The 15,710-nt window shown below is 31.6% G+C and overlaps 1 protein-coding gene and 1 non-coding gene across 2 annotated transcripts in view; one reads left to right on the top strand and one right to left on the bottom strand.

Annotated features, from left to right (window-relative positions):
• The window catches only part of LOC129003578 (uncharacterized), a 209,399-nt gene that overhangs the window by 166,385 nt on the left and 27,304 nt on the right, over positions 1-15,710 (top strand). The gene's annotated exons all lie outside the window — the stretch shown is intronic.
• Trnah-gug (transfer RNA histidin (anticodon GUG)) lies at positions 9,116-9,187 on the bottom strand. Its single transcript has one exon. It is a non-coding gene; the product is annotated as a tRNA-His (tRNA).

Raw genomic sequence — 15,710 nt, 5'->3', positions numbered from 1 at the left:
AGGATGATTAGTGTCTACATTGCAATCCCTCTCCCCTGGTTCCCGGTTCTACGTGAAATAAGAAGCAAAGAGGCTCAATGGCTTAGCTCCTCGTATTTAGAACTCTGAAGGGAGATCATATTAATAATTTATTGTACTATATTTATAGTTTATATAATTCATTTAGCTAAATGTAAGCTACTTCTCCTATTATCGTCCTATCCTAATTAATATAGGGGCTAACTCAAACGCACAAACAAATATTTTAAGTTTCCCAGACTCGCAATGAAATTATTGGTATATTATATTGAACATAGAGTTTGATCCGTCATAAATTGTAAGGTAATGTTGTACATCTTGAAGCTATATAAATAACACGATTACATGGAAAGCATGCAAGAAGAAGCATTTTTAAACGAGACAAATATAGCCACGTGACCAGTTTCGGGTATGAGTCATCAGCTTCATCGCATGTCGGAGGCCTTGCATGATACTATCCCTCTTTTGTACACTCTATTTTCATAACTAGGACACCCTGAATATTTACTGCTTGTCTTCATTGGTAACCTAAATGTTTTAGAAGTAGTTTTAAAGTTTAATTTTTTCTGAAAAATAAAATTAGTTTCGTTTATTGGGTTCATTGATAATTGATTGATAATTGATAATTGATAATTAATTGGTTTATATACTAGGCGAATTACTGTACTGATGTTCAGCTTGTGTACACAATTTTCTATCCAGACTCTCTGTTTCTCTATATTGGTAACAGATGTGTTTTACGGTTTAATTTAGCCACTTTTGTTGTATATATTTTTTCAGAAACTGATTTTTATGTCATGTTTGACTACATTTTAGGTCTACACAGATTTTTGACAAGTTAGAATAGTTATGTCGTATTATATTTACGTTTGTCCACAGTCTATCCCCTCAAAACTGCACAAATCTGCACAAAACAAATCTACCTGTATGTTTATCTATTTATTAGAGTAAAAGGAAAATTTAAAAGTCCACTACTTCCTTGTTTAGTGAATTTTCCGATTGAAAGGTAGATTATGAGATATTTTGTATCTTCAGAATTCTAAGCACAGTTTCTATTTCAAACTGAATATTTTTATCAAAAACATCATGACTCTCATTAGAAAACCTTCTTGTGTACAGTCACATCATGTGTCTACATATACAAGCCCTAAGGTCAAGCATACGGCAGGTACAGTCAGCATGTTATGGTAATCTACATACAGCCGCTGTCACCTGACGGGGTCATGTAAGCCCCCCCTCGCCCCTTGTTAATTACCGCCCCATGTCACCCCTTCCCGCCACTTCCCTCAGCTGTTTTTGCACGTCCGACCTTTAATTGTACCCATGCTGACACTCCTCCCTTTTTCTCTTATTGCGACTCTACTGTTTTTTTTTACTTTTGTTCAAACATAAAGGTGGATAAGGGATTAATTTTTTACTCTTAAGCTGGGGGTTTCAATAATGTAATAAATCTACTTACTGTGGATGATTATTGTATTTTGTATCATGAAGGATGCTATATTTTTATTCATACTTACTCTCAGAAGAGAGCAATATTGAAGGTAAAGCATGAAAGCAACTATTATAATGTATTTTAGGCAACTGGACTCAAACCTAGGTCTGCTCCTTTATATATTTTCCATCCTTGCCGACTCACTAGTATTATGGTTAATATCACGAATGTAGTATTCCTGGTTAATATACAAATACCAAAGTTGAGAAATTGGAACTACGGATACATTATGAGAATGCATTTACTTACATTTAGGTTTATTAAGAGGTATTACACTACACATATTATATGATGAATATTACACTACACATATTATATGATGAATATTACACTACACATATTATATGATGAATATTACACTACACATATTATATGATGAATATTACACTACACATATTATATGATGAGTATTACACTACACATATTATACGATGAATATTACACTACACATATTATACGATGAATATTACACTACACATATTATACGATGAATATTACACTACACATATTATACGATGAATATTACACTACACATATTATACGATGAATATTACACTACACATATTATACGTTGAATATTACACTACACATATTATATGGTAAATATTACACTACACATATTACATGTTAAATGACGGGTTTTTATTGAGTAAGCTTTTTAAGAAATTATCCTGTTTCACGAAACTATTTTTTATTCTGCTTTTAGTCAATGAAAAGAGTATTGTTATTTACTATACAAACTTTGATTGAGACTTATTTTTGTTAAAAACCCTTATGGTAACCATATAAATTGTATTCAGTAGTTAGTTTTGGTTCTGGATCTTCAGGCTGAAGATGGAGATTCTATTTTATATTTAAATATCGTTAGAATCTTTCTTATGTTCAATATTCTAATTACTGCACAGAAAAGGTTCTATCTAATACTTGTTAACTATTAGTTATCTAATTGTTGAAAGTATTCCATTACGAAGTAAACATAAAAAATGTACCTTTACAAGGCCGAATTACCTGCCTAACTGTACAAGAAATAATGTGTAGAGACTATACAAGTCCACTAAATGATCGATAAAATAAATACGATGAATTGGCGTTAGATCTATGTTGCAAGTTAAGACATTATTCAAACCATGGCTAGCTCCTGTCGTTTACATGCCTTTGGCTATCAGTATACACTGTATACAGTATACAGGAAGCTTCGCAGATAAGGGCGTTACCACGCTAGACCTCAGTAAATGTCAAGGACACATCGTCCGTGCCGGGCACCACTCATTGTAGCCCATAATTAAACTGTTTCTGAAATAGTTCAGTTTTCTTTTCTTACAATTACCATTCTTATTATTGTTTCCGCATAGCTACTATTTCCATAAAATGTAGTGTATGATTTTTTACTTGCGAAATTTTGGTTACACTATACACATTAGTGTCTATCATAACAGAATACAGTATGTGACAAAAACTTCTGTAGGCAACAGCATTGGAATACTCATTTCTTATGTGGTTTTTAAACTAAATTAATAACGAGATGCTAGCCCGTCCTACGTACGGGAATTGAGTAGTCTGTTAAAACCATATCATATCTATTAGTGATATTGACAAAGTTAAGTGGCATTGTAAAGTATATGATATTTATACTAGTATTAGGTTAACACGAGGTTCACTTTTAGGCTTAGGTGGAATATATGTTGACATCATCACTCAGGCATATAGTCCAGCTATAGATTTGTTTGTACGATTTATTTAAAATGTCGGCATGAGGAATCAAAATAAAATTTGGATATACTTTCTTATTACGATAACACCAGACATAATATTAGAAATACATAACCTTAATTTGTGATGTAGGCTATTCGTTTATAAACACGAATCTCTACAATACTAATGTTATTGCTCAGTAATAACACCAAAGAATCGTTAATAACAGTATGAGTATTTAAGTTCATTTTCTAAAAAATTAGAAAATGTAGAAAATTATTCATTTTAATAGTATTAATGTTGTTGCAGGTATGAAGGCTGACTCACCTTGCGTGGTGAGTTATAAAATTATTTCACGGAAACCATGAAGAATGATGTTCCATAACATCGTTAGACTTGTTAAGTTTAAACGTTGATTTTTTAAAATTATTTAAATGAATGTATAACTTACCTACCTATAAGAAAAATACCTGAAAATAACACAGTAGTTTTGAAATAGCGTTTGTACCTTTATGTACAAACAAGGTACTCGCACAAGAAGTGACGGCGTACAAAATTATCAAAAGTAACTTGTTAAGCCAACCTGAACTCTGTTTCTTTATCTCTATACACTCCCGTTTAACAGCTTATGCAAACAAAGTTAACATGATTTTAAATTTGGGACGAAAGTGAGTGACTCGGTTAGGCGGGTAGGTCGTCCCTTGGGTCAAACTTTGTCCTTAACAACCCCAACTTGCCTTTCAGAGGAACAAACTTATTTACACCTTGCTTTTATTTCCTTTGTTTCAAATATTTTAGCGTAAGCATTAATTACTTTTTTTTACTATTTCTTAATTAGGCTATCGGTTTGTGTAGAATTTTACGTGTTGATGTCATTAACAGATAAAATAATAGACGTTTGCTTGCACTACTGGATATATTAAATGTTATACTGTAATAATTTACAAGACGGTGAATATATGTAAAAGTGTTACACGTCTATTGATTTCTATCAGTCACATTTATAAGGACCAATTGAGAATGATAATTTATATACCCTCTTTGCCTACTATTGGTCACTGCAATATTTTTATTCGAATGTTCTTTTTCAAGCATTACGTTTAAATGTTCGAATTTGTGAAATTGCAGAAACAAGATGAACTTACAATTTGTTATAACATTATAATACACATAAAACCGTTACAGTAGAAGTGTCTAGCAGTTTTCATAGAAATAAATGTTAATAGGTTATCCATGTACGGTCATAATTTTAAAAGGTGAATTTTTTTAACAGTATCCTTGTTGTTATTTTTTTCAATTGTTGTTGGTTTAGTCCTGCTGTATTTATTGTTAAATGCATCACAACATTTCATTTTCTGATTTAACTTTTCACAAGGAAAACAAATTAAGAAATATTTTACAAACTTTTCATTATTTTTCAATATTTCAATTTGAAAAGTCCTACTAATTAGTTTAACTTTTTCCCCCTAGCAGTTTTTCTAATGCATTGATCGCATTAACAACAATGAAAAAAGTTACGTTGAGGGGAAAGTTTTAATAAGCGAACATGAAGGGAATTACGAGCAGATGTTGAATTATGACACAATGTAGACCCGCATAAATGCTGAAAGCAAAGCAAAACTAATAAGGAAGCGAAGAAAGAAGGGGAAGAGAAGAGCCATTCACGTTTTTATATTAAACATCTCGAGCTGTACAAGAATCTGTTTTTATTTCAAGAACGCATGCATTTAAAACGTCAGCAAGCTTTTGTAAATAAGAAAGTATCATGGTTTATTTCGTTCAAGTTTTTTCCGTTGATATTGTATAAAATGGTAAGATTGTGATGTAGAAGATGTAACACAAAATTTAATTAATACTTCCATTGCTAGCGTTATGTCAGCTATAATATGCCAAAAACTCCTAGTAATATTATAGTAATTTGTTTGTTATAAAAATTTGTTACAAACCTGTTGGACCAAATCAGTACGGTGTACTAAAATTGGAGAAGATATTTTTCATTTTCTTAGAAACAATTATTAAATTTAGACATGATATTTCGTTTGAAAATTTTCCTCCATTAACCTTGAAAACACAACTTACAACTTCATGAGTATTTACATACTACAGACTAATACGACAAACAAATCACCCTGCTAAATTTAATAAACTAACGAAAAAAAGATTTGATTACTTTAGGGCCTATGGATGAATTTTCGAATTAATTGCTGTACAGTTACCATTTTTACAGTCAAGGATGTAATGTTTTAGTTTGTTTATTTTATTTTTATTTATTAATTAAATAATTTATTTATTTTTATTCTTGTTTATTAGTAGGTTATCAGATGAAACTTTTAATTGGATAACACTGTTTATTTTATATCAATTTAAAAATTTTAACCTTAAGAATATGAGTGATTAAATTACAAATGCGAACTTAAAGTTACTATTTTGACTACAATCATAAGAAATTCAACAAATATATAGATTAACACAGCTGTATGAAACACCAATTATGTGATTACACCAAGCATGGTATTCGAATATCTTAGAACTACTACAATCCCGTAAACACTTAAGGATCAAAATTAGTGGTATGATAAATTTTCGCTCAAATCACAACAAAATGGCATTTTTTTAATTGTTTTACCACTGTCCTATTTCATTAATAAGGACTAGTAAAACTACGTTTCTCTTTCAAACAATGTTTATCGTAGGTTTCAAATAAGAACAACAACACTTATCTTGTATATCTTTCGCATTCTCGTAACTTTTACCCATACAAACTTAACCCATTCAACTTCCGCACAACTTTGGTATAAGGACGTTGTAGTCCGTTTATCTTCCATTGTTTATTTCGAAAACATCAAACAATGAAAATGCATTACTTTTAATCTCGTTATAAAGTCATTATTTCATTATATAATTTTATTTAGTTCCAATTCAGCTATGTTATAAATAGGTAATTTTATTACATAAATATCTATAACTCACTTTCTTGGCCGTTGAACTTAGTTGAAGGTATCAATGGCTTCGTAACGAAGGGAGCTTTTATTGAAGACTTGGAGCCAGAGGAACATTGAGTTATGTTCGTGGAAAAGAATATTTCTCATTAATACAACACAAATTGAATTAGGCGGCCGGAGTTGAAAGCTGAACCCCCAAGAGGAATAGACGGGGGGGATGTTTGAAACATTGAAAATAATCGTATTTACCAGTTGATACCAATGGGCTAGTTAGTAACTATTTGTTTTATTTTTTTAGATATCGTTATTGTTGAGTAGTATTACCTTTGACTAGTGTTACAACTAGACATTCCATACCCATGTTAAAGTTGTAATTTTTTTATCAAATTCGTCATAGTTGATGTGAGACACCGACGGATTGTGCTGATCTAAATAGCTAATTTCTGTCGAATACACAATCTTTTTTACTAGTTCAAAGTAATGGTACTGAGTATGACTTACTGTGTGCTATAGCAGCTATAAAGACCCATCATCTTGGACAGCAAAAAAATAAGGTAGAAAATAGATTTTTAGACACTAGTGCATTCTGTGACTGGCTAACACAACTACACTATTTTTTTACCAAAGAAATTTGCTACAGCTGGTCCATATAGATGGGATGTCTATTACCTTTGCCTATTGGCATTGATACAACATACTAGTCAATGGTATTACAATATGCCAGGGCTGATTTATTTCCATATGTTTTTCCATGTGTTAAAACATACCAGTTCCGTTAATGTCATAAAAAACATTTTATGGCGTAATCTAACATGCACTATAAACTTTTGTGAGCAATGATAATAGATTTTCAGCAATATATCATTTTATGCTGCATTAAAAAAAGTAAAAAATAATGTAAGTTTCATTTTTACGTTTTTAGATCAAGTGATATTTCCAGAGTGATATATTCCAGTACCCCCGTTGCAGCAGACCTGCATTAAAGGCGGATTCCAATTAGTTTACAACCATTATTCTCATGTACCCACTTCTAATGTAAATAAGATTGCGCTTAGTTTGTCCACAAGGAGGTAACTTAAAGAATCGCAATGGTGTACTTTTATTACAGTTTGAGAGTACATTCACAAACTAATGGAACAAATAAATGTTCAAAATCTTTTGTAGCTAAAGACATACACATAAGATCCCCATCGTAATATTTTTGTAATTTAAAGCAAATTTGCTTAATGAAAATATTTTTTTTATTGTATAACTCCCCTTTTCCAGCCTTCACACGAAACAAAAACCACGTCTTCGATTCGGACTACTTTACATGTTAATTTACGTGTTGGATATAAGTCCAACTAAATTGAAGAATACTCTTTTGGTAATGTTATAATGTGTACAGATTTTCTATATATAACAATTCGATTGGATACCATTTTCGGCTTTTGATACCCTCAAACTATTAAGTACAGTAGTTTTGCCATGAATGATAATAAATTTACCCAATAAAAAATTTCATAAGCCTATGCATTCATGTTGCTGTAAAACCAGGTGTTGTTTTGGTGTTTGAAAAGTCTTGATGTAGCAGTGAGCGTGTGACAGTGTAAGGGTCTGTTTTAGGGGAGCAAGAGGGCCCTCCCTCCGCTTCCTCAATAGGCTTGACTCATCGTATTGCTTCGTCTTTCGGTAGATATACAGCAAAACGAATATCGTCAATAAACAGCACACAAGAAGGAACGTCCACAGAAACAAAAAGTATTCACAATACAATATATAAAATATTATCAAAGTTGGTTTTGAGGTATAGGTCTTTAAAGACATACATATCTTCTCATTTAGTGTAATCTCCCTTTAAATAGTTAGGGTAAGTGAATGAACAAATATTTTAAGCCAACAATTTCTTCTTGGGAAATGCGATTATCTATTAATAAATATCTGAAGTTTTAGATATGCAGCAAAACAAAACAACGCAATATACAAAATGGTTCACAAACGGTAGGGGAATTATGTAATGACAAATGAATTTTATCTTACAATTTCATTTCACAATCATAGTACGTCAGATGACACACGCCTTCTAGAGAACCATATCGTCTCAATCCGACCGAAATATTTTTTTATGCTCATACAATTTTAACTATCACATAGTATTTTTTGTGCCAAGTCTTTGGATACATAAGGGTTTTTCTTGATTTTTGTTGGAAGATTCTTGTTAGCTTTAACTACAGATGCTTCTACAAGGGAGCTTTAGTTCGTTAATATATTACCTTAGTTTTCAATTATACTCTTTAAATTCATGGTGTATTTATCAGCACTTCATGCTTATCGTATATGCAAATGCTACAGATGGCTGCTATACAATCAAGCACTATTCACCAGCATGCATTAGGCTTCTGCATAACAGATTAGGGAGTATTCTGGTATTGTTGATGTATGCGTTTACCAGTGGATTATAATTAGAAAAAATCCACTCCGACTAATAAGCCATTTAGAGGTTCAGTTGAGTTTGGAGATTTTGTTCAGGAGTTTTAAAATGTATAAATAATAAAGTGTCTAAAATATCACCCATGTTAGACATTGAAATAAATATCCCTGCTAAAGTTTTTGAGGACCTAAAACATATGCTAAGTTGACGTTATGGCTCAATTGAGCTAAGTTAGATATTATAGTAGAACTAGCTACAGTTTCAAACTGGTAATGGAACGTGTACTGATGATAGTGAATATTGTATGTTCAAAATTAATTTGATTGAGGTTTTTTTATGCGTGAAATTTACTAACGCTACAACTCTACTGATATTTTACCAGCAACTACTAATTATTGGTGTATATATAACTCTAGCTATTCATTATATTGTCAAACATAACGATTTTTCCCGTTGTAATATACTGTACTTAACAAAAAGATTTTACGATCAATTTTTAAGTTAAACTTGACATTACTAATATCAATTTTACACCAACATTAATGGCGAACAAAAAGATTTTGCCGTGACCAGGATTCGAACCTGGGTTATTGCGGCCACAACGCAAGGTCCTAACCACTAGACTATCACGGCTTGAAGTAGGTGAGAGTTTATCGAGCACATAGTCTGTGACTTGACCGCTCTAGATAGAGCGAGAGAGATAGCCAATGGTTATGTAGTTGGTATGGGAAAGAAGGCATCGAACTATTGGAAGAGAAATGAAGTCGTGTAATTTATTTATTTATCAAAATTATCAAATTATATTTATTGTTATTATTAGTAGCCCGTTTATTTGATCTAAGAGTTTAACCATCTGAAAAGATAACTCTTATAATTTTGTATCAAAGTTTGAAAGGTCAACGTGGTAAAGTCTTGAGGGTAGATTATATTCTGTTATAATTGGATTACAGTAATAAGACTACTATTTGTGTAATATGATCAATTCTTAGAAAATAATATTTGTTACATAAAAATTATTTTCCTACAACTTCATCAATTTGCGTTATAAACAGTTTTATTATATTGAATAGTAATTTTACATGTTCATCTCTTCAAAAGATGGACCTTTATTTCTAAACGGCGACTGACGTAAAAGAAAAGAAAATATCCACGAGTTTTGCGTGATATACCAGGTTATTTTTATGCGATTAAGAATAAAATGTTAAGCTCTGTTGCCTAATAAAATCGGATTCGGAAACAGTATAAAACGCTTGAACTGGCAACAAATAATATGGCGGAAAGTCTGGAGCACCCTGCAAGGGTAAAAATTGTCTTGTGAGGCGGAAAACCTTTCAGCAGCTTAAATGGAAGTTTGATTGGATTCAATATTTATTCCTTCAAGTCTTTCAAAAGTTTTGCAGGCTTCTCGAAATAGAGTGATATGGCTCTTTCACTATATATAACTACATTTGTATATTGAGATCCGTTCTTAAACAATGCTGATAAAGTTAGTAATGTTGTATCACTCAATCCTTTGCGAACTTCTTTGAATGTAAGATTCTTTGTATACATTTTTTTATTGGGGCTAAATTATACCGAACAAGTATTTATATTTGTTTACGTTTGTGTAATATGACCAAGGTAACTCAAGCCGTTCAAAATTTTGTATACTATTATTGTGAATGTCATGGTCTTTTGACCATGAAATCTATGGTTTTTTGTGTAATGTTGTTCTGTGCTTGTAAAAATAAATTTTAAAGCTATTTTATAATTTTAATCTAAAGTGCAATTAAGAATCATCTGGTAAGTATTGTGCCCATCTATCGATAAAAAATATTAAATAAATAACTATTTTTTCAGCGCTGTAGTTTTTAAAGTACCACTTAAGTATTTTAGTTCCTAATTTTAAAATTTAAAAAACTTGGATATGTTCTCACTAAAATTGGAAGAAAACATTTCGTTTGAGTTAATTTTGCTCGTGGAGAGCAAACATTTTATTCTTCTCACGTTTCTCATGTTTAAAGTAATATTCGCCAGGAATACAACGTGGGGATACGTTTTCTACTTTTATTATAACCATCTTCCATTTAAAATTACTTCATTTCAATTTAATCAAGCAAACTAGAGTTTTTGTGTATTAAATTATTTTTTGGGTTGTATAATAAAGGTTTCTTTTCGTTGCAACACATTGAAAACATTATGAGATTTTCACACATTCGGTTTGTTCAAAACACTTTGCAACACTTTGATTGTTATAAATTAAATTTCCGTCAAATTGCAAATAGTTACAACTCCAATATACTGTATATTACTCAAATATACTCGATATTACTCCAACGTACTCCATATTACTCCAATATACTGCATACTAATCCAATATACTCCATATTACTATAATATACTCCACATTACTCCAATATACTCCATATTAAAATCCGTAACCACTCCACCAATTTCAAGACTCATTAGATGGCCATGTTATGTTTTGTAAAACAAATAACAACCCCTCGCCCCTGGAGGGGATGTCCCAGTCAATAAAGAAGTTTGCATAATGAGTCATACTACCCTTAGGGAAATCTGGCGACCTGCCCCTTGCGGTGCTAAACATAGGGTTCGAATGAAATCATTTTTATTTATGCATAAGTATTTTATATTCCGTGTGTCTGACGTGTTGTTCTCGTCCTTCAAGATGGATGAGGGAAGATCACTTGGGGTTGAACCATTGACGGAGTCGCAGGGGTTGTAGAAGGGGAGGGATGTGTTACAATGTATTGACAAGTAGAGATTCTACAAGATTGATTGAAGGTAGTCTATGGAAAATACGTTACGAAAATATTAAACCGGCAAGTTTGATTAATCAATTAGCAGTAAGATAGGGCAAAACATCTAAACCATGACTATTGGATACTGAAGTAGACATCCTATCCACATAGACCAGTTTTTGAAAATCTTTTATTAATAAAGAACATTGTGTGAGCTACAGAGTGTTTTTAGAATTCTATTTACTACCTTATCTTTTGTTGCTAACCAAGTTGATAAGTCAAGCTGCTATAGCTCATACTATGTCATTTAATTAGTTTGAGTTGGTAAAATTGTGTTTGTATTCAGCAGACATTAGTAATTTAGATTATCACAATCAGTCGTCGGCTCACATCAACTACGACGATTTTGATCTAAAAACTGTAGACAACTTTTACATGGGGATGGAATGTCTAGATGTATCGATAGTCAAACATCATTGAAACAAGATACATTAGTATATCTTATTCAATAGTCTTAACAGTCTATGCTCTTCACTTACTAAGATGGATGAATCGTAAAATATTTTCTTTGTGAACTAATGTCAAATTTTTAAAACCAAATCCTGCAAATCTCAATGGATGTCTGTTTTTAGTAAACCTTTACGTATAGTCTAATTACATTGCATAATGGGAGTTGTCCATGTACTAAGTTCACTTTTCCTTTAAATTTGGTCGCTTGCAAAGCTTCACCATTTATGCACATTACAATTTATACTTGAGTAAAAGTATTCTAAAAGCATTTAGCAACCCTTGCTAAAATGTGACTAGCAACTTTTTTATTGTTTCTACAATGAATTTATTCAAGTTTGTTGAGCTACAATTAACATATCCGTGCGAGAGCAATCTAAGCATCATCAATACTATAAAAGGATAAGATAAGTCCTTTTTTAATAAAAAAAAATTAGAACTTTTAGCCATTATATTTTTACATAGCTCAATATTTGTGTACTTTAAAATACATTGTGCTTAATTACAAAAAACAGTCAACTAATTATCTAAATCGTAAAGTGGAGCATGACTTATTTTATACCGACTAGTGATTACGAACTTGTAAAAGTAAGAGAAGTGTGCAAAACAACCGTCTTAGAGACAAGCAAAGACCGATCTACTACAAGATATTGCACTCTCGAGAAGAATTCACATTCAACGTGCTCTCGTTATTACCTGTAACTTAACTTCTTTTACTTTGGTAGTTTTTACCCGAAATTGCATTCCTTTGCGGGTAAATTTTGGAAGTTTAAAAAGCTGAGTATATGAAACGTTGAAATTTTCTTATAGACGTAAAAAAACCCGAGATACATATACTGAAAGTTAATTTATTTTAGGGAAAGATGTACTAATGGTTTATTTGTAAACTGATGTTTTCACTTATAAATATACCTTGCTTTTAAGGTAGTTACTATACAGATTTTTATTCTTTAAGGTTTTTAATTCTGCAATGCAGTTGAATTTTTAAATCTTAACGATGGAAATTTAAACATTGTTATGTGAAACGTAACAAATAATCTTCTATTTAATTTCATTCCAAAATTTCAGCTTTACCGTGTTTTTAGAAATTAATCTCAATAATATATATTTTTAAAAGTCACCTCTATAACTATTAACCCTTAAATATATCATATGTCGATGCCCTAACCCTATTGTAAGAAAGGAGTATTTCTAAGTTAAACCGTTTGCTGAAGACCTAAAACTAAAAAAAAAAAAACATTTTTATATGGATCTTCTGCAAAATTTCACACGTAATGGGTTGACAACATGTTCAATCATGTTCAGCAGATAACACGAGTATTGGCGAACCGACGATCTCATCAGCATCACAAATTGTTCACATGTAAATGTAAATGCAAGTGTCAACTCAGACTGGCTTTTATTGTTTGTTCAGCATTACTACAGTGTTCTCTCGTTTTTCTATGTAGTTTGGTGTTGTAAACTCGTGAACTACCCTAATTAGCTGGTATCCTTTCATTACGAGAATTTGCGTTTCAGAATCATTGCTAAAAACTTTGCCGGTTTGTTTTACTTTTAAAACGGACAAATGGTTCTAGGCACGGGTTCTATCCTAGATTTTTATGTGTAATTATAAATTTAGTAATTTGTACAAATTTCCTAACATAGTCTTTATTACTAAGCTACAATCGAAAAACAATAAATCAAAGGTAAATTGGTAACTGGTATACAATGAATGTTTTATGAATTGGTTGTTCAGCAAACTATATTTTTATTTAATGACCATTGGTTTGATTGAATTACTTAAATGTTTTCCCCTTGCAACGTGTGTTACTTATCAAAATAAATTATTTATCCATCGCTATACAGTCGAACCTCTATAATACGAATTTCAAAGAGTAGAGGGAAAATTCGTATCATCGAGGTATTCTTATTAAAGAAGTTTTATCGAGGTTTAATACTTTTCGTTTTGAAATGTAAATTTCTTTAGATACCAAATACAGTAAATTATCTTGTTTATCGATTTTCATGAAAACTTTGCTAATCTGTAAACCTAAATCATTATGGCTAAAAAAAATGGACGAGTAAATTGTATCAGATACAGTACTGTACTTCAAGAATGTGATATTTTGACTTTTATTTTCTGTAATATTTTAAGGGGTTCCATAACTGATGTCTTTATTTTGTCAGGTTTCCCTTCGCCAGTTGCCCAAGGCAATTCCGATATTTCTCTTCAAATACTTGACAATATGAAAAATCCCCTTCATTGAAGGTTTTCATCTATAAACGTTGTGCTTCCAGCCTTTTTGCTGGAACCGTGTTTGCTTTGTTATAAAAAAGGAACTACTGTCTTAGGCAATATCCATGATATGTTTCGAGTTATGAAATCAATATGGATTTAATCTATTGAAGAAGAAACAACTGGTGTAATGAATAAACATTTTCTAAAAGTCTATATTTGTTTGAATTTGGTTTTTTAGTTTAGCAGAACTTTGGTTTCATACATTATTGGTATTGAATACTTAACACATTGTGTAGTTTATTGTTGACCAACAATGGCAGTACAAACTTAAGTTATGTCTTACTCTAATTTACACAACTTAAAACATCTTTGTTTGACCTAAACAAATGCCTCCAAAACCTTTAAACTATTGTTATTACTCTAAGTAAAGTGATTTATGACAAATGTAATACTGTATTGCCAATCAGGTTCGGGAGGTATAAATAATTGCTTGTTAGATAATATAAACATATCCTAAACTCAATTTTAGAACGATTGAAATGTGTAGTTAGATTTTATACTCCGGTCAGTATTTTACCGAGCTCATTTTATTTGAATAATTCTTACTCACGTCGATTATTGATTTTTTTTGTTCCAAGAGCGGGATTCCCTCCAAAAAAGACAACCGTATCACATGAACCCACGCTTTTCCCGCCATTGATAAAAGCCTCAGAGTGTTTATTGTTGATAAGGGATTATAAATTACAAATGTGTCAAAAACCAATCAGCCACGCTACATTCTCATTTATATTGAAAAATAGGAGCGAAACAATGTCTTTCGATCAGTATTTATTTGAAATATTTTCATTTGGCATCTTTGAAACTTTGTCATTTAACGTTTTAGGCTATGAATGTACCCATAAAAGAGCTTTGTTCCGTTAGTATAAAAGCATCCCTGTTTACTGTTTGGTGCTAAATTTAAAAGTATTGTAAATTACTATTACCTAGCTAATTCTTGAAAAAAACTTATTTACTAAATATAATAATTCAATGTTTTTTTCGTCTTGAAACGCATGTCATAGTTACCATCACATTTTACTACTGTTAAAAGGTGTATAATCTCCAAAATAAGAAATTCACCCAATAAAATAATCAAAGCATTTTTTAAATTTGTGGTAACAGCTGAATGACCTAAAAACTCGTCTTGTGTACTACTGTAAACTTTTGCGAATGAAACAAAATTGAAATACTCAGGTGTTATGAGTTATAAAATACAGAAAAAACTGTCAACTCACATCAAGCATAAAACCTACCGGACCAACCACAAATGAAAAACGATCACACAAAAAATTAATTTACTCTACTTTCCAAAAACATAAGTGGTGAACAAGACATAAATAAAGGGCCAGGTACTCCTTGTGGATTGCGATAAATTTAAAGAGAGAATGGGAGGTACTTAAGCTGTTGTGGTGGAATATTAATGGCGGGAGTCTTTTGTGTTTTGGTGAAGGGGGGGGTGAAGGGGACGAAAAACGACACGTCACCTACAGAGCGAGGTGTAGCAAGCAACCTGACCTATGGTAGGAGGGTTGGAAAATCCGTCTCCAAGGGTGGTTTGTAAATAAATGTTGAGAAGGTAAACTGGAGAGGTTGCACAAAGTTGGTAGAAATATTTCAAAACCTCGTAGATTAAACATAGTAGTATAAC

This window comes from Macrosteles quadrilineatus, unplaced genomic scaffold (assembly GCF_028750875.1).
Source record: "Macrosteles quadrilineatus isolate MER2022 unplaced genomic scaffold, UCM_ALF_1.0 Scaffold_9__3_contigs__length_116548681, whole genome shotgun sequence".
NCBI classification, from domain to species: Eukaryota; Metazoa; Arthropoda; class Insecta; order Hemiptera; family Cicadellidae; genus Macrosteles; species Macrosteles quadrilineatus.
The sequence above is the reverse complement of the archived record's forward strand: the minus strand, read 5'-3'. Positions and strand labels throughout refer to the sequence as shown.